Source organism: Aotus nancymaae, unplaced genomic scaffold (assembly GCF_030222135.1).
Source record: "Aotus nancymaae isolate 86718 unplaced genomic scaffold, 86718_ANA_hifiasm-v0.15.2.pri h1tg000036l, whole genome shotgun sequence".
Lineage (NCBI taxonomy): Eukaryota > Metazoa > Chordata > Mammalia > Primates > Aotidae > Aotus > Aotus nancymaae.
Window position 1 is genome coordinate 36,367,605 of NW_026988450.1, and position 20,039 is coordinate 36,387,643.

The 20,039-nt window shown below is 32.8% G+C and overlaps 1 protein-coding gene and 1 long non-coding RNA gene across 4 annotated transcripts in view; one reads left to right on the forward strand and one right to left on the reverse strand.

Moving 5' to 3' along the window:
* CNBD1 (cyclic nucleotide binding domain containing 1) overlaps nucleotides 1-20,039 on the forward strand; it is a 610,026-nt gene that overhangs the window by 524,958 nt on the left and 65,029 nt on the right. The window lies entirely within an intron of this gene.
* LOC135278024 (uncharacterized) overlaps nucleotides 1-20,039 on the reverse strand; it is a 318,342-nt gene that overhangs the window by 37,095 nt on the left and 261,208 nt on the right. For 2 of the 3 annotated variants that reach the window (XR_010345571.1, XR_010345572.1), the window contains exon 3: nucleotides 9,860-12,302. The exons of the other annotated variant lie outside the window; for it this stretch is intronic. This is a non-coding gene — a long non-coding RNA (uncharacterized LOC135278024). Of the gene's footprint in view, nucleotides 1-9,859; nucleotides 12,303-20,039 lie in introns of those variants that run through there. 3 annotated transcript variants of the gene reach the window in all.

Sequence of the window (20,039 nt, forward strand, 5' to 3'; positions counted from 1 at the left end):
CTCCCAATGAACTATGTACTCATTTCAAGGAGATGAAAGTAGCATTACAGTGGAGAAGCCTGGCAGAAACCTTCTTTACCAATTTATCAAAGCTAGCATCACTAAGAATGGGATAAATAGAAATTCTGAAACTCTTGATACTGTGCAGTGAGAACTCAGAATCAAATTACTTCAGTTATAGTTCTGCCAAAGATGCATAACCCAAGTCTGATGATCGGAAATACCTATCCTAAATTAAAAAATATTATACAAAATAACTGTGCTATGATTTTCAAAAACATCAAAGTCATAAAAGTCAAGGAAGGACTGTATGGAACAGTTCTAGATTAAAGGAATTAAAGAAACATGAGAACAAGATGTAGCACTTAATTCTGAATCAGATCTTTTACTTATACATGAATATATTGGGAAAATTGGCAAAATTTCATTGAGATCTAAGGATTAAATGATATCAGTCAATTTTGTGATTTTGACAGTTGTGCTGAGTGTATGTAGGATAATGTCATTTGTTGGAAATACTAAAGCATTTGGGAATGATGAGGTATCATGTGAGAAACTTACTCTCAAATGTTTCAAGAAAAAAATGTTCTGTTAGCACATCTCTTCTATGAATTTGAGATAATTGTAAAGAAAAAAAAACCTAGAAGTTTTAGTAGATATACAATATAAAGTTAAGAAATTAACCAACAGAAGAATTAATGTTAATAATATGAGAACAAATGGTGACGTGGGTAGCAAAGGAGAAGTGGGGAGTATGTAAAATGTCTTAAATTTCTAATCTATTGTAGGGTGAGTCAGTAGAAAAATGCATAAATTTGATATTTTAAAACACAGGTTCTTAAACCTGTGGAAGGCATTTTGGCAATATTTATGAAAATTAAACAGGAGCATATCTGTTTGCACATTTCCAAATTCTGGAATTTTCATTTTTGGGAATTTACCCACATGCTGGAACACATATGAAATAGTGTGTGTTACATGTTTTTCAATGCAGCATCGTTTGTATGAGTAGAGGATTTTAACTGACCAAATGTCCATCAACAAAGTCTGATTAAACTAGGATGTCTCCATTCAAGGATTGATATGGAGAGATTACCTAGATATTATTGTTAAGTGAAAAGTCAAGAAGCAAAACACTACATATAATATGCAACTGTTACTGGAATGACACTGATGAGAATAATGTATGTTTGTATTTGTATATGCATGCATAAAGAAATTTTGAAAAGAAATTCTGTAAGTTCAGCAAGAGAAGAATAGCAGTTAACTTGGAGATATATATATATGGGCTATAAATTCATTTTAGGGTTGAAAGACAGAGGAAATTTTTGTTGATTACATCATAATAAATTTTAGTTTTTAAACCATGTTTACAAATAATCCATTAAAAAAAGTAAATTGAAAAATTGTATAGAAAAATATAGCCTAATAGAATAAGTAAAGTCTAAAAGATATATGTGATCAGGAGAATAATGATCCCCAAAGATGTTTATGCCTTAGAATCTGTAAATTTGTTATCTAATATGGTGAAAGGAACTTTACAGACATGATTAAGGTTATGGACTTTGATATGGGAAGGTATCCAGGTGGGCCCATATGGATCCCTAAAAGTAGAGAACATTTTCAGGCTGTGGTCAAAAGAGATGCATCTATGGAATAAAGATCTGGCTTTGAAGATGGATAAAGGGAGCAACAGCTAATGAATGTGAGTGGCCCCTAAAAAAATGGGAAAAAAATCAGGGAAAAATATTCTTCCTTCTAGCCTCTGAAAAGAAATGCAGCCTTGCCCACACCTTGATGTTAGCTCAATGAGACTTGTGTTGAACTTCTAACCTATAGAATAACAGAGTAATATATTTGTAAGAAAGGGGTCTAGTTTCAGTTTTCTGGATATGGCTAGCCAGTTTTCCCAATACCATTTATCAAACAGGGAATCCTTTCCTCATTGCTTGTTTTTGTCAGGTTCGTCACAGTTCAGATGGTTGTGGATGTGTGGCATTATTTCCGAGGCCTCTGTTCTGTTCCGCTGGTCTGTATCTTTGTTTTGGTATCAGTACTATGCTGTTTTGGATGCTGTAGCCTTGTAGCATAGTTCGAAGTCAGGTAGCGTGATGCTTCCAGCTTTGTTCTTTTTCTTAGGATTGCCTTGGCTATGTGGGCTCTTTTTTTGTTCCATATGAAACTTAAAGTAGTTTTTCTATTTCTGTGAAGAAAGTCAATGGTAGCTTGATGGGGATAGCACTGAATCTACAAATTACTTTGAGCAGTATGACCATTTTCAGGATATTGATTCTGTCCATGAGCATGGAATGTTTTCCCATTTGTTTTTGTCCTCTCTTATTTCCTTGAGCAGTGGTTTGTAGTTCTCCTTGAAGAAGTCCTTGTAAGTTGTATTCCTAGGTATTTTATTCTTGTTGTAGCAATTGTGAATGGGAGTTCACTCATGATCTGGCTCTCTGTCTATTACTGGTTTATAGGAATGCTTGTGATTTTTGCTCATTGATTTGCTATCCGGAGATTTTGTTGAAGTTGCTTATCAGCTTAAAGAGATTTTGGGCTTTGACAATGGGGTTTTCTAAATATACAATCATGTCATCTGCAAACAGAGACAATTTGACTTCCTCTCTTCCTATTTGAATACCCTTTATTTCTTTCTCTCACCTGATTGCCCTGGTCAGAACTTCGAATACTATATTGAATAGGTGTAGTGAGAGAGGACATCCTTGTCTTGTGCCATTTTTCAAAGGGAATCCTTCCAGCTTTTGCCCATTAGTATGATACTGGCTGTGGGTTTGTCATAAATAGCTCTTATTATTTTGAGATATGTTCCATCAATACCTAGTTTATTAAGAGTTTTTAGCATGAAGAGATGTTGAATTTTATAAAAGGCCTTCTCTGCATCTATTGAGATAATCATGTGGTTTTGTCATTGGTTCTATTTATGTGATAGATTACATTTATTGATTTGCATATGTTGAACCAGCCTTGCTTCCCAAGGATGAAGCCGACTTCATCGTAGTGGATAAGCTTTTTGATGTACTGCTGGATTTGGTTTGCCAGTATTTTATTGAGGATTTTCACATCAATGTTCATTAAGGATATTGGCCTGAAATTTTTCTTTGTGCCTGTGTGTGTATGTGTATCTCTGCCAGGTTTTGGTATTAGGATGATGCTGGCCTCATAAGATGAGTTAGGGAGGAGTCCGTCTTTTTCTATCATTTGGAATAGCTTCAGAAAGAATGGTGCCAGCTCCTCTTTGTACCTCTGGTAGAATCTGGCTGTGAATCCATCTGGTCCTGGGCTTTTTTTGGTTGGTAGGCTATTAATTACTGCCTCAATTTCAGAATTTGTTATTTGTCTATTCAGGGATTTGACTTCTTCCTGGTTTAGTCTTGGGAGGGTGTATATGTCCAGGAATTTATCCATTTATTCTAGATTTTCTAGTTTATTTCCTTACAGGTGTCTATATATTCTCTGATGGTAGTTTGTATTTCTGTGGGATCAGTGGTGATATCCCATTTATCATTTTTTATTGTGTCTATTTGATTCTTCTCTTTTTTCATCTTTATTAGTCTGGCTAGCGGTCTATTTTTTTACTCATTTCAGATTACCAGCTCCTGGGTTCATTGATTTTTTGAAGGGTTTTTCATGTCTCTAGCTCCTTCAGTTCTGCTCTGATCGTGGTTATTTCTTGCCTTCTGCTAGCTTTTGAATTTGTTTGCTCTTGCTTCTCTAGTTCTTTTAATTGTAATGTTTAGGTGTAAATTTTAGATCTTCCCTCTTTCTCTTGTGGGCATTTAGTGCTATAAATTTCCTTGTAAACACTTCTTTAGCTATGTCCCAGAGATTCTAGTACATGGTATCTTTGTTCTCATTGGTTTCAAAGAACAGACTGAATATTTTTAAGACGGTCATTCTTTCATTCTTCCAAGTTTATTTATAAACACAAATGAATCCCTATCAATGTTTCTTTTTGAAGAAACCATCAAGCTGTTCTAAAATTCAAGTGAAAAGACTTCAGATGTATAAAAGTCAAATAAATATTTTAAAAGAACAAAACTCATCCTTTATTTCAAGACTTACAATAAAGTTGCAATGATCAACAAAATTTCATATTGACATACACAGAGACAAATAGAAAAATGAAACAAATATAGATCAGCAATAGACTTGCATGTGATGTTGATAGACTTTTTACAAGACTCCAGTCAATTGAAAGAGAAAAGTATAATCTTGATAACAAAATATTTCTATGGGAAATAAATGGACTTAAAACTATCTTTATACAAAAAAGAAAAATTCAAGACAGGTCAAACATTTAAGCATAAATCCCAGAAACATAAATGTAAGGTATATTGCCGAGTTAAAATGAGGAAACTGAGGCCAGTGAGAAAAAATGAGAATCCAATTTATTCAGCTCCCGGACGAGGTTCTGTGGTCTAGGAAGGGGCCAGAGAAGTCGCAATGGGCTTCTCAGGGCGTGGGGTTTTATAAGAAGTGGAGGTAGTTGATTGGTCATTGGGAAACAAAGAGCAGACAATTTTATTGGTAAGGAGATTTGATTGATTGATAGGGAAACAAAGAGCAGACAGTTTCATTGGTAGGCTGACTGGCTGGGGAAGTTAATGTTAAACTGCCATTGGACAAATCTTCCGCGGGCTTTTTAAATTTTGAAAGGGTTGAGTGAGGAATGCAGGAGTGGGCGTGTGGAGCCTGCATGGAGAAACCAGATAGGAGCAGGTGTGGGGAGCCAGCACAGAGAGGCCTGATAGGAGTGTGTGTGGGGAGTCAGCATAGAGAGATAAGTGTGTCCATTTGGCTCTTCAGTGAGGCAGCCGACCTTACAATAAAGATTCTAGAATAAAACATAGGTGAATGTATTTATGAATTTGGTGTGGGGAAATATGTCTTAGGCAGGGCAAAAAGTCACTGATACAAAATTTTCTAAAATTATAAACTGGGCTTTATCAATATTATCAATACCTACCCATCAGAAGACATGATTAATACAATCAACAGAAAACCCTTAGACTGAGAAAATATTCACAGTACATAAATACGAATAAGAATGTGTATGCAGAATGTGTAAAGTACTACTACCTATTAACAGTAGTAAGGGAAATACTCAATAATAAAATGGGCAAAATATTGGCACTTTGCAGAAGAAGATATAGAAATGTCCAGTAAACACATAAGGTAGTATTCAACAATGTTAATTATTAGGGAAATTTTATTTAAAACCACAGTTAGATATTACTTCATATTTTCCAGTAGGGCTGAAATTTAAATATGATAAAAGTAAAACACAAATATTTTTGTATAGGAAAAAATGAATGATAATTCTTAGCTTCACTTTATGAAAAAATAAATTATATAGTAATTCAAGACAGATCAAACACATTACACATAAAGTGCAGACCCATAAAGATTCTAGTACTAAACATAGGCGATTATCTTTATAACTTTGGTGTCATAAGTTGGCATGTGACAGGGTGAGGTAAAGAGCAATTGGAACTACTATACATTGTTGATGTTAGTATAAAATTGCACAAGTTTGGATAAATCTTTATTTCCTTTAAAGTTAGACCTAAATCTACCTTATGTCTACCCTATGCTCCGTTCCCAAGTACTTAACAGAAGAGTCAAAAAGAAACACAAAACTTTTTACAAGAATGTTCATAGCAGTCTAAGTTTTAATAATAAATGAAAAGCGCATGTATTCATCAACAGGACAATGAATCAACAAAGTGAAGTTCATTAGAATAATGGAGTACTACTCATTTGTAAAAAGTAACAAACTGGTACATGTAACAATATGGAAAAATCTTACAGACATTGTTCAAAGAGAGCAAAACTGGAAACACCTAAAGGACATATGTCTGATCTCATTTAGTAAAATAGTCAATACTAAACTGTGGTGATAGAAGTCTAAAAGTAGTTGACTCTGTGAAAGGAAGTTTTACTGAAAAAGGTTATAGGTTACCTTTTCATGGAGATAGAGAGGTTCTTTATTTTGTTTTGGGTGATGGTAACACATGTGCATACAATTGTCAAAGCTAATCTAATAGAAAATATATGAAAAATACATTTTATTGTATGTAATTTATACTTTAAAAATAATATTAGCTGAAAAATCATTTATAAAGGGCTAATTTGGGTAGCACTTGATTTAGATAATTATTTTTATTGCTAATCTATGAAATGCAGGGTATTGTGGCACTGATTAGTGAGGAATGATCTCCCATAAACCCCCAAAATAAAGAAATAGAGAAAGGGAGGAGGAAATAAATGACTTTATATCCTCCTTCAATTAATCAACAAATATTTCTTGAGTATCTACCATCTCCTCTATTCTAGGTACTAGAAATAGAATGATAAGTAAATCAGATTACTCATTGACTTCACAAAGCTTCTAGTGGGGAGAAAAATAGATATTTCAATTCTGATATTCTGTCTGGATTGAACAAGTGAAGTCTACATTGAGAAGATGGCATTTGAGTAGGCTCAAAGTGAATAATAGTGGAAGCCACTTGGAAATTAAGAAAAATAAATACATTTAAGACTTTATTTTAATAGTGCAAATAAGTTATTTTTGCATATTGTAGTTATTTGCTTATTTTGTTCTTTTATGTAGAAATAACATAAAAATAAGAAAACTATGGTTTAAAATTTTAGTAGATCATTACACTTTATTAACAAAAAAAAAGATTTGGCATGGTATAGATGTTGGAATGTTGGAGGATATCATTATCTAATACATGAATGAAATTCTACTCTTACAAAACCAAGTGATGGTACTTGGAAATCCTCCATGCACTGGTCAGCATTTCTCACACATGTGAGTGGAGCTAGGATTTCCACTCCCTGCATATGTTTAGTGTGTCACCATGGACATCGGCTAATGTTGAACATCTGTTTTTTGTTTTCATTGAAAGATGTTTAATTCAGAGTGCCAAAAAGAGATGGGGGCATTAGTTATTCTACAATGTGAAGCTATCCAGCAAATTATCCTTGTATGAGGAATAATAGTGTCAGAAAAGCTGTATCCACTATAATTAATCCTAAAGTTTCCTTTACATTAAGAGTTATTACAGACATGATTTTAAAAGAAAATGCCCAACTATGATGAGTCTCCAAGAAAAAAACAGAAGTAATTTCATACAATATTTATTATACAGAAATCATTGTAAACTGATATTTTTTGAATACTAAAAATCATACGTAAATTATGAACAAAGGAAGATACTTATGTGTCTGTAAAATTAATGTTTAAATTATGCTTAGTGCTGAGTTCATATTTTCTTGAAATGAATAATCCATGTTGCTTACCCTCTATTAATAGGTTTATTTGATTTTTTACAATTAACTATGACAAGTTATTGTCATGTTGAGCTGAAAACTTACTATGTTAAGTGACAGACCATATTCCAAAAGAGAAATAATCTGTTGTATATTATATGCCTTTTATATGTGTATTATATGTGACAGTGTATGAAACCAGATTCACTATCATTTGAATTATTTTAATCATTAATAGGCCATAACGTACTGTTACAGGTTTTTATATGAATAGTTGGGATGTTAAGTAGTGCACTCCTTTTTCTGCTTAAGAAATCTGTTTTTATATTCATATATTTAATCAAGTCCTTCTAAAATATGTAAAATGTAGTAGAAGCATAATCACATCCTTCTAAAATGTAAAAATGCTCTTTTACATTTGTTAACTAAAGCTCTGTGTGAGATTATTGGTAAGAAAGTTGTGGATTTTTAATTTTATTTACATATTATATAAACATTTACTCAATTTATGTGTAGACTTATATTCACTCATGTTTGCAATTTGGATCTAAACACAGGGAAACAAAAAGGATGATATACACAAAAGAAATAATGATTTTAGTGTCACATAGCAGTTTAGAGATCATGTTGGTCAAATCTTTCATTTTAAACTTGGGAACAAAACTTAAAAAAACTCACCCCTCTCTTTTTCACTTGTTTCTGTTTTATAAAATGACAGTGTTATTTAGATGCAATAATGCCTGAGAAGACTGTGTATTTGGAGTGGGGAGGGTATGGGTGTCTCTTGCTTTTTATAAACACAGCTAAATATTTTCTATATGATGATTTGTTAGTGTAAGTATCAATACAACTATGCTTTCATTCTGTTTTTTTGAAAGTCTCACTTTATTCTTTACATTTTGGGATTGTTCAAATAAGTTATCCTATTTCTTTTTACCATTTGCCTATTCAAAGCCTCTGCTTTATTTTCCAGCTGCCCACAGTTAAACATGTCAAGGTTTGCTTTGATTATAAATTTAGTGATAGAAACCATGGTATAAAATACTAAATAACTGGGAAAAGGACTCATTTTTTCAATCTAATCATGTGTTCCTTTGTAGGAGGATGTCAAAAATGAATTTTTGAAAAAGGAACAACAGAAAGAATGGAAAGATTTCAAGGTATAATAATATATACCAACAAAATAAATAGGATAATTATTCTTCCCTTATAACAGAATATATTAAATTAGTGATAACTTCAGAAAATATAAATATTAATGGAAATGAAACTTTTATAATGAAGGAATGTTAAAATATTTCTACTGAAAACATATCCTTTAGTCCTTTATATCTCTAAAGAGCATGTAAAATAAATTTGTATAAGTCTATATTTTTTCCTCCAAATTTAGAGGGAAGAAAATGCATTAAGTACCTACAATATGCTAAGCAGTTTATATATGTTGTCTCATTTAACACCTTTAACTGTAATTGTTGCTTTTCTTATTTTATGGAAGAGTCCACTAAGGACTGGAGAAATTAAGGAACTTGTCTGAGTAACACAAATAGTTAATAAAACTGCCAGTAATCTCACTCAGGTTTTCCCAATTCAAACTATAATGAGCTCTTCACAACTTTATAGTGCTTTCTTTTGGTGCTATATAGAATGCAGTGGCAAGTGAGAATAATAAACTATTTTGTAATATGTAGGTCAAAGGAAAAAAAAAACTAATGACTGTGATGATTTTAATGCCGCTATGGATTATTCCAAATTTTTGGCACTTTGAAAATTTGACTGCCAGAATCATCATCACCATTGTCAGTATGTCTCATGTCTTCACTATCACGTATCCAATACCTTCTGTAAGATACAGACTGTGGGTGAAACTCTTCAAAGAGCTCCATTAAGTACATCTTTAAATGTATTGAGAAACAAAATAAAAACAACTTGGAGATTGTGAAGCAGCTGAGAAATACAGTCTCTCAAGTAGTAGAAAATACAAAAGGAATACAACATAAAGAGCTAAGATAATGTATTGTCTTTTAAAGTAGCAGCTTCTCTTTTATTTGTTTGGCTAACACAGTAGATTAAAATGCTATGAGATACCACACCATCAATAGAAAGTTAAAATGGCAGACAGAGATTTTAAACAGGGCATTCCTTTAAACAAATATACTCCAGTGGACTCCTCAGGTAATTAATTTTGCTCCTAACAATATCTCCTACCCTACTGAATTCCTTTCAGTTCCTAAAAGGGGCATTCTCTCTCTCTCTCTCGTCTAAAACACCTTTACCTGAACTGATTTGTAACTGCTAATTGTCATCATCACTAATAGACTGTAATTTCAATAGGTGACAGATAGTAACAGGCACATTGCCTGCCATGTAATAAGAATTTAATTAATTTTTGTGTTGAATGAATGGCATTCCTATCATCTGTAGATGCTATTACTTCTGAAGTGGTACAGAAAAAAATTGGCAATAACTTTGTCGCTGTCACCCCGAATCTATATGGAAGTAAGTTCCCTGGCAAGTCTGGGAGCTCAAGTTTCTCCCTTTATTCAAGCTGTTGTTTCTTTAATGATACCCTGCTGTCAGTCACAGTGTCATCATATGTTTAGAAAATGATTCAGGGAGCTTCTAGCTGGATACATCAGAATCTCATATTTATTAAAGTTATACAAAAACAATTTACAAATAGCAATTTGCAGAGATTTGTCTGGAGATTGTTGCTTTTATCTCAAGTCCTAAAATCTGGATGATTTGCCCACTGTGTAAATTTACCTGAAACAGTAATTCTTTTTAAAGATGTCTTGTTACCTGCTATTTGATGATTGCTTCTTGGAAGATATCTGTTCTAGCACCATGGATTTATCATGGAAGTAAACCTTGATTTATTTTCTTCCTTTAGTGTGTCCATCAGGGAATACTGGAAAAACTAGGCACTTAGAACAAAATTTTATGAGAGTAACTAACATCAGATTTCATAGTTGGTAGACATTACATTGCACTAACAAGAAGAGATCATGAGCTTTCATGTTGATGTTTTCTAGCCTAGTAACCCTAAGCAGTATAAATATTCTATAGACATTTTTTCTGATTTATAAAAACTAAGAAGCTGAGAACTGAAATTCTAACTAAGAAAAAATTAATTGAAAACAATATGGTAAAATACATAGTTGTGCACATTGGTGTGTTAATGTTTAAAAAACTATTTCCCTCTACTTCCCCAAAATTCTTGATTTCTGGCATTTTCTAATTTTCATGTTGTAAATAATTCCATTAAAGCCACTTACATGCAGTTGGCAAAAGATGCACAGAGTCAATCCTAATGATACTGCAATCCCACTCCAACACACCACTGCTTCCTGTAAGATTATGCACTTGGGGTAGGGGTGGAGTTAGGAGAGGTGGGGCAACCACTTAGACCTACTGTGGCTGATTAAATAAAAGGTAGAAATTTGGAAAAAAAAAATCATTATTGCTAACAATAATGTTATCAGTATTGCTAACAACAGTATCTGTATTGCTAAAAACAACCAAAACATTTCCTGGATTTGCCATATAATCTTTCTATATTTTCTTGCTGGTTCTCCTAAATTAACTTTTCTAATGAACAGTATTTGATGCCTATGCTTCTTGTTTATTTTTTCATTTAGACAGTGTATACCAAGAAGTCTTGCCACTCGATGTCCCTGCATTCTTGTCTCTAATCCACCCTTTTGCTCTTCTGAGCAAGTTTGAACTCTTCAATCAACCATTCAGTTTTTTGTGATTAATTTTCCTTCAGAAGGGTTTGCCTTTCTGACCATCCTATTGAGTTTAGTTTTCTTACTCTTCCAGCACAAATTCTATTTTGACTCTGTTATTTGTATTTTCCTTGACTACTCTTAACCAATTCCAGTCTTCCTTCAACCAATCCCAGTCTTCCTTCAAGCTACAACATCTACCATATTTTATAAAAAGGAGATTGCCCCTCACTCCCACTAATAGTCCTTAGTGAACTCATATAGTCTATATAATTTACAATAAGGCGCTTGGTTATGTATTGAACTAATATTGCCTAATGTTTTATATATGTGCCCCCCATTATCTTTTAAAATATATTTTAAGGTACTTGTTCATAGAGACCATAGAAAATCAAATAGCCCTGAACACACAGGGAAACCTAATAATGACAAAACATTAACTTGACTGTAGAACTGGAAAAAATTAGTTTGAAAAATAATCTTATTTTAATGCTTTTATCAGGTTTTGGTTTCATAACCTTAAAATATTTGAGTCATTTCAACAGTTTGAACTAAAAATTGACAGGATGGTAACAGTAACATCTATGTATTTTACTCATTAGTATTCAGAAAAAGTTTTTTAGGTATGTTTGTTAATCTAATCTTTGAATGAAATATTAAAGTAGTATGAATCAGAGTAGAATTGTGAGTCAGAGAAGAAATCCATTTTAGCATTAAAAAACTAAATCATGTAAAACCACTAGAAAAAATGAGCATGAAATTACTTTTCAAAATATCTGAAGTAATCACTCCATGTTAACTTACAAACTGCATTCAGAAATGTTTAATGTAAATATTCAGTAGGTTGCAAAAATAAAAGTACAAATCAGGGACTCAGCTCTGGTACTTAGCTATGAATTTCTCATGCATTAAATGGTTTTATGTATTTAGGAAAAAGTGTCCAGTGGGAAAAATCGGTAGTCTAATTTTTAGTGGGCATACTAAAGGATTCATAGTATCTGTTGCAGTTTATTAGGCTTATTTTAATCAATGTTGATACTTACTTTCAAGAAGAAACAGCATGATCACAATTTATTGCACATCTCCAAACTGTGCTACAGAAGCACAATTCAACCCCACAAAAATACCCACAGAACCAGGTGTGGTGGAGCACACCAGAGTCCTATCTCCTTGGGAGGCTGAGACAGGAGGATAGCTTGACCAGAATGAAAGGCTGTAGTTAGCTACGATCATGCCACTGCATTCCAGCATAGGTGACAGAATAAGACTCCATCTCTGTAAAAATAAATAAATAAATAAAAATAAAATAACCACAGAGAAAGCAAAACAAAACACTCTCCACTCACGTTATAGCCTCTGGTAAGTTATTTCTTGTCCATAACTCCAGAGCAAAACTCACATAATATTATGGAAAAAAAAGTTAATCAATATAAAATACCCAAATACCTTAGCTGAACATATTTTTTTTAATTATTGGCACATTTGTATTAACATTCATACCAGTTCTTTGGCTCTAATATCATACCACTTCTATATCCTTTCAAGTGTTAGAAAAAAACGAAATGAAACATTTTTTAGTCTTCTCTTTCTTCGCTATATTGCACTAGTTCTTTCAGTTAACCTCATAAATTTTATTTTCCTTTTCTTTAATTACGTTGTTGCTGTCTTCTGGACCCTCGATGATTAGCATGAGACCACTAAATTAAATTTCACTTGTTATGCCTAAGTCTCTATGTACCAAGTTATTGCATTAATTGACCTGATGCCTTAGGCTAGTCTTCATGACTGAAATGGAATATATTACTCTAAAGTGAAAATTTTGTTTTGCTAATTATACTACTGGTTGATCTTTTTATCATAAAATTTATATTTGCTGTTTCACATTGAAACTATTATGAAAAGAAATATTCATCATTAATTCCCTAAGCTTTATCTATAGCTTTTAAATGGAGACTTGATGCTTTGTTTTTTTGTTTTTGTTTGTTTTTTCATTTCTCTCATCTTTTTGTCTCAGGGTCAAACTTGTCCTTCTGTTTGTCACTTCCTCTGAACATTAGGAACTTAGGCTCCTTGAAGATAAGACATCTTGGTTATAGGGGAATGTACAGTATAAAAAACAGAAATGATACATCTGCAGGCCTTCAGAAACCATGAGGTAAATGATGAAAATGAATAAATCCTTGGATAATACAAAATACATAGAAAATAGAAGAGTACGTGGCTGGAGCTAGGGATGTAACAGATTTGGCCAACGACACAAAGTAGCAGATATGTAGAATGAACAAGTCTAGAGATCTAATGTATAACACCAGGACTATAGACAGTAGAATGGAGAGCCACTTGAGATTTTTGTTAAATAAGTACACTTTAGCTGTTCCTCTCACAAAAATAAAAGTAACTATGTGAGATGATATTTTAATTTGCTTCCCTATAGTAACCATTTTCTTGTCTATATGTATTTCATAACATCATGTTGTTAAACCCCAAATATACACATTAAAATTTATTGAAAAACAGATGAGTCATTATTTCCTGAAATGTAAAAAAGAATAAAAACTTTCATATAATTTACTGATATTTATTGAGCACTACTCTGTGTCTAAGTAATCAGCAGTAAACAAAAATGAAACAGTCCCGTTTTTATAGATTTTCAGGGTCTGTCTAATGGGAAATATAAAAATTACAAATATTATGTATCCTCAGATAAGTGTATATATAGCATTGTGAGATGTGCTTTAAAGGGTGTTGTAAAGGAAACAAACTAGGAATATGAGGCAGAATAATGAGTTCGTCTAACCTTTTTTCCTTTGAATTATCTGAATTTCCTTTACTATCTTAGGAATAACCTATAGTCCACGGCTATTTTAAGATAACTTATTTTTTTATTCCACTTGTTTAATACCTTTGACAATCCTTTTTTCTCCTTTTCTTTCATGTGTGAGGGTGGACATATATATCAGGCCCACTAAATTATTTATAGGGATAGTTGGGCATATAAGCTCTACCCATAGAAAGTAATTTTAAATTTTCACATTTACCACTTTTCTGTCAGATTAAAATGTCTTTCAATTCTATACTAAATTTCAGATATGCTTACTAAGAGCAAAGTATTTTTCTAGCTTTATTGCTTCTTGTTTTATACTACAACACCTCTTAAATGTGGATGTTTATATTGTGTGGCTTTTTCTTTCAGAGCTTAGATATTTTTTAGATATTAATATATGATGTGAAACTTGTAGAGTAGTAACATTATATAATTCAAGGAACTGCATTCTACAGGAAGCATTTGTAATTCCCTTATTTTTCTGTTTGGGAAAGAAACTTGAATGTTAATGCTGTTCATTATAAACAGTGGTGTCTTATCTTCAATATATATAGTTCTGTGATTCTTCCTTTATTGTAAAACCCCAAACAACTTCCATGATTACTAATATAAGGATGTATTTTCTCAATTCAACTGTAATTTGAGTTATTTAACACAGTGTTTAATGATATAGTACATCTGTCTACATTGTACATAGGCCAAATGTATTCATTACATGCAAAGGGCTAGTTTCCATTTATCACTGGTAGGAGGATGAAAAATTCAGGTCTACAAATCAGGGCACTGAGGAAGAACAGCTTAATCAGTGACAGCTAGAAAGTCTCTTCATATGAAATGGAGAGTGCATCATTACCACAAACGTTGAGGTGAGAAGCCAGGATAGTAAGCCCCAGTGGAAGAAAAGGTTTAAAGTCCTTGTCCTTGAAGACAGTGCTCTAGGGTTTGTTGCTTGTCTGATTGAATATTTTGAATTTAGAAAACCAAGTCTGACATAAGTATGAAGGAAAAAAGGACAAATGGTTTTATATAGTATGATTCAGCATGGCAAAGGCTAAGCCAGGCCACAAATGAAATCTTTTGACAAGTACAACCTATAATTTAGAAGTAAACATGTACACCCCAAGCAAACAGTGGCAACAATGTTTGGTACCTGAGACTCAATGTCATTTCTTAAGTATCAGAAGAGGTAGGTGGGTTCAGGCAAGATCGTGCCATTGCACTCCAGCCTGGTTAATGAGCGAAACTCCGTCTCAAAAAAAAAAAAAAAAAGAAGAGGTAGGTGGGTTTGAAAAAGGTTTTCTGATCTCATCTTCATGGTGGGATGAGATACCTGTGTAGCCGATAAAAGTCACAAGGTTGGCAAGTGCTATTTTCCAGAGTTAGGGTTGCGTGGACTGGTCATTGCAGCAGGAGGCTAAGTCTGCTGGGTAATCTTTAAGTTTCCAATAAGCTTTAAAGTAAGTTTATCTGTATATGTAAGAAAGCTATAAGAAGGATTCACAAATAACTATCTGAAAATACATATTATTATGGGCATATAGGTAGAGGCATATCTATAGCTATAACAATATTATGCATACATTTGGAGTGCTTTACTTTTGTCCTGAGTACTATGCATTTATTTATTGACACATCTGCCTGATATATTTCAAAGACAAAAAACAAAAACTAAGATTCCAAATACACTGTTTATTTCCAGAATAAGAAAGTCATTTGCCATCTGATAAGAACTGGCTTTTACCATTTTTGAGCACCCAAAGCCAATGACCGCCTTGCTCTCTAGCCCTTACCATTACTGGCCCAAAGGTGAAACTCCTACTCAGGGCTGGGCTACTTTTCTGATGCTGAGCTTTCCTGTTCTTTAACTGCTGCTTTTGATAAAAGCCACAATCATCTGGGAAGTAGGAATGCAGTTTCTGGAGAGAGCTGAGCCCTTTGAGGATGAATTGCCTGGTGGGCCAAGTTTTGTCATCAGAAACTCACAAGCAATTCACACTGGAATAAAGGCCTAAGGGTGTGGGAACATGTGGACTGATTTTTTGCCCTTTGTGTTTAACTTGGCAGTTGTTGTCCTCACTGCTCACTGCATTGTTTTATAACAATGACATCTTTTTACAGGATTCGCATGACTAGGTTTTTAATAGAAAAACCTGACAGTTTTCATAAGATTTAGAAAGGAGAGGATAGATAGGGAGGCTGTTATAAAGTTTTTGCCCATTTTCAAACCAAGCAATAAATCTAAAAAGCACTGTGTCCAATGTAAACCACAAATGAAGAAGTGCTGAAAAGTGCTCAAATTAATTTTCCAGTACAATGGAAAAATATACAAGTGCTATAATCAGCTTCTACAGTTTCCCTGTCTGCTCCCCAGGCCATTTCTTTTTTTTTCCTCTCTCTCTCAAAAGATATACTTTAATTTGCTGTTCGTTAAGCTCATTAATTCCAATTCCTTTCTCAACTTTCTTGCCAAACAAACACGGTCATACTGTCCCGCTAAAGAAAGATACTGAATACAATTGAGAGCGAATGAGGTTCTGATACATACTCTAACATGGATCAACCATCAAGACATTATGCTAAGTGAAGTAAGTCAGAAAAAAAAAAAGGACAGATACATACAATTCCACTTATATGAAGTACTTGGAAGAGTCAAATCTTTCTCAAATTTTCAGAGACACGAGGAAAAATGGTGGTTACCTGTGATTTTGGGGAGAGTGGAATGAGGAATTATTATTTACTAGATACAGAGTTTCAAATTGGAACTATGGTAAGTTTGGAGACATTGTGGTGACAGTTACCCAGCTGTGTTGATGCCACTGAACTACACACTTAAAAAAGAATGAAAATGGTAAGTTTTATGTTATGTATAGTTTACTACATTGAGAGAAAGAAAAGGAATAGATGGTGGTGTAAGACAAGTTAATATGTTTCAGACCATTTTCTAATACCCTATTTTTGGGAGAAGAGTAATTTTCTTTTAATTTTTTCATTTTCTCTGTCTTCAATAATTAAAACTTACTGATGTAAACAGAATTAGTAATAAAATGCTATATTTCCAACACCAGCAACAAACCAATAAAACTTAACTCTGACTATCCTTAAGACTTAACCTTTTTTTAAAAAAGTGTATCTGACAAATTAGTAAGGCTAAAAAGAATAAACGGAATGCCACATCCAATTTTCCAACTCCCAAGAGCCTTGTCTTTATAATGGGACTTTAGTGGGAGAATATTTACAATCAATTCAGATAAGGAGAAGATATAGGGAAGTGTATATGTAGTGTATATGTGGTTGGGTGGAAGATGAAGGAAAAGAAGGTTATCTCAGGAACTTCTCACAGAATTTCAAGAGGAATTGAGATCTTATATGTTCCACAAGAAAGAAGCCCTGTGCCAGCTCCTTCATAGTATCTACTGAGGTAGCACACTTCTGAGAAAATTACTGTGTTGTACACCTGGAGAGAATAGACCAGAAACAATGGCATCTTATGAGGGATGGCCACCCAGGCTTAAGAGATGAGTGGACTCAAAGCAGAGCATTTCATTGACCATGCTGAGAGACCAGGTGTTCCTCCCCAAAGGCTTGAATTGCATTCGGCTCGTTGACACTATTATGAATAGCATATTAGTGATATTCAAGAGTGACTAAATTCAGTTTCCTGTAAGTCCAGAGAGTGAGTTTTTGGAGTAGATTAAATTTAATTGAGAAAAATAAAAGTAATGTTACTTTTTTATATTCAATAGTAGGGTAAGTTCTGGAACCCCTGAATGAGTTTACTTTCTCTGAAACACTGCTATTATGCTATCTATGCCTTGTCATTTATGGTGTCTAACTATAATAAATAGATTAATTTTCTTAAGAAATGAGAGTCATAAAATTTACAAAATATCATTTTAATTTAACTGACTATGATGTCAGAATTATGTTTTGTGCTAAAGTACAGTAACTTCTATCAAACTAGAGTTCTTATTTTATTGTGATTTTTCTTCTGTCCTTTTACCTGGCTTTACTGGTCTTCCTTATTTTTATTGTATCTTTTACTATATATTATCACCAATCATTTTTGCAAGTATAGCAATATACATAAAAGATAAGTAAATATAAATGATTGTGACGTTAATTCTCCACAAAAACCTGTTACTTCTGTTGGTATCATGAATCCATGATTTATAGTCTCTATATTGATACATTTATCTGACATCCTGCTGTCTTTTTGGTCAGCACAGTACTTCCTGTTTAGTTTTCATTGATGATTATCAGATCATAAATTTTGTGGGTTTTTTGAGCTATTTACTTAAATAAGTTCATGCTCTATTTAGGGCATTTAATTTTATGGTAACTTGAAAAGAAGAACGAATCAGATTCAGATCTGGGCTTTAGAACACTGTTGAGCTGTATGACTCAACAGACTACTTTAACACTGTTTTCATTTTAAGTATCTACTTACTACAGAGAGTCATTATCTCTGTTTTTAAATAGTACTGTTTTAATTACTCAAGTTTTATAAGGAAAAAGTTAAGAAATTTCACATGTAACTTTCTCCTTTGGACCAACTGATGGAAAAACACTCTAATAGTAGGATAAGTACAAAAAAATAGTTTATGAATCCTTCAAAAGGAGAAATGTGGTATAATAAGTAAATTAACATACTGTATACAACAATGTAAGCTTACTGAACTAGAAACAATAACAAACACAAAATTATACTCTAATAGGTACCATATTCATTATCTGAGGCCTGATGTAGTTTCAGCTTAACTGTATTATCTCTCAATTAAATTCATATTAACATGAATATAATTGATTTCATAGTTGTTGATGGGGCATTCATTGCAAAATAGTTCTATTCCAAAAATTAAAATGTAATTATATATATATGAGATATATATTACATATGTATTAATTATATATACATATATTTACATGACATTGTAAGGTAATTATTCACATCATCCTGAAAGTCAGCTAGAATTTTTTATTAAAAACTGCCTTAGTGTCCTCATCTAAAAATCAGTCAGGCACTCCTCATGTTTCAGGGTGGTTATGAGGGTTAAATGAGACAGTAGGCAATCTATACAAATTCATTTATTTTGCTTATTTATAAATGAGTTTACTCCCTATGGCTTTTATTTTATTATCTGTTTTTATAAGTAAAGTATGAATAAAATCAAGTATAGAACACGATATGTTTTTAAAATATAAATGTAATTCTTCATATTAAGCTGAATTTTGCAATAGTACAAATGATTCCCAAATCCTAAGTTACTTTCAACAACAAAGATTCACTTCTCATTCACTTGTCCAATACTGGTGACTGCATCATGCTTGTGTGCAGAGTATTACATGAATGGGGAGAAGAGACAGACAGTGCAGGAAAGACTTGATGGCTGCTTCATATAAATGGCACACTTCATGTCTCCTCTCACTGCATTGACCAAAGAAAGTTACACAGCTACACTTGGCATCAATGTTATAGAGGAGTCTAAGCCTCTTCTACATAAGGGCACCATAGAGATGTACTCATATGGTGGTCCCAAAAAGAAAGCATGAAACAGTTAATTGATTATACAAGCTAGTCCAGTAATTGTAAGAATTTATGATCTTGGCAAAATATAAAAATAAGGCAAATAATTTATTGTTATCTGTTTAATATCAATAACAGGAAGATAACTAAATACCACATGTAGAGTTTAAAGATTTCCGTAAAAAAGCATGCTGTATAAATACAAAATTATATTCATTTTTCCTATATGTTTGTCGATAAAACTTAAAAATTAGCCTCCTACAGAAAGAATTTATAGATATCAACACTTAAATAGTCTCTTAAATAAAAATTATGTAGAAATTATATTTTCTGTATATTTTGCAAAGGTGAAAATTCTATCCTTAGAAATTCTACCAATTTTTGTTTCTGTTTTATTTTCTATTTTTTATATAGAATTCAAGCTAACAATACTATCCTTAAAGTTTTAGGATGATAGCATTAATTATTTTTAACAATTTTTTTTGTAGGATAAGACTGTGAAAAACTCCTTGTATTGTAATGGAATTATTCCAGGCTTTGGAATATGGAAGCATTACTGGACCAGCATTCCTAGGAACCTCAAAGACACTCTAGTCAATTATTAAAGATACCAGCTTGTAAGAAGCTGGAGATTTCAGCATGGATTATTGATTTTTTTTAAGTA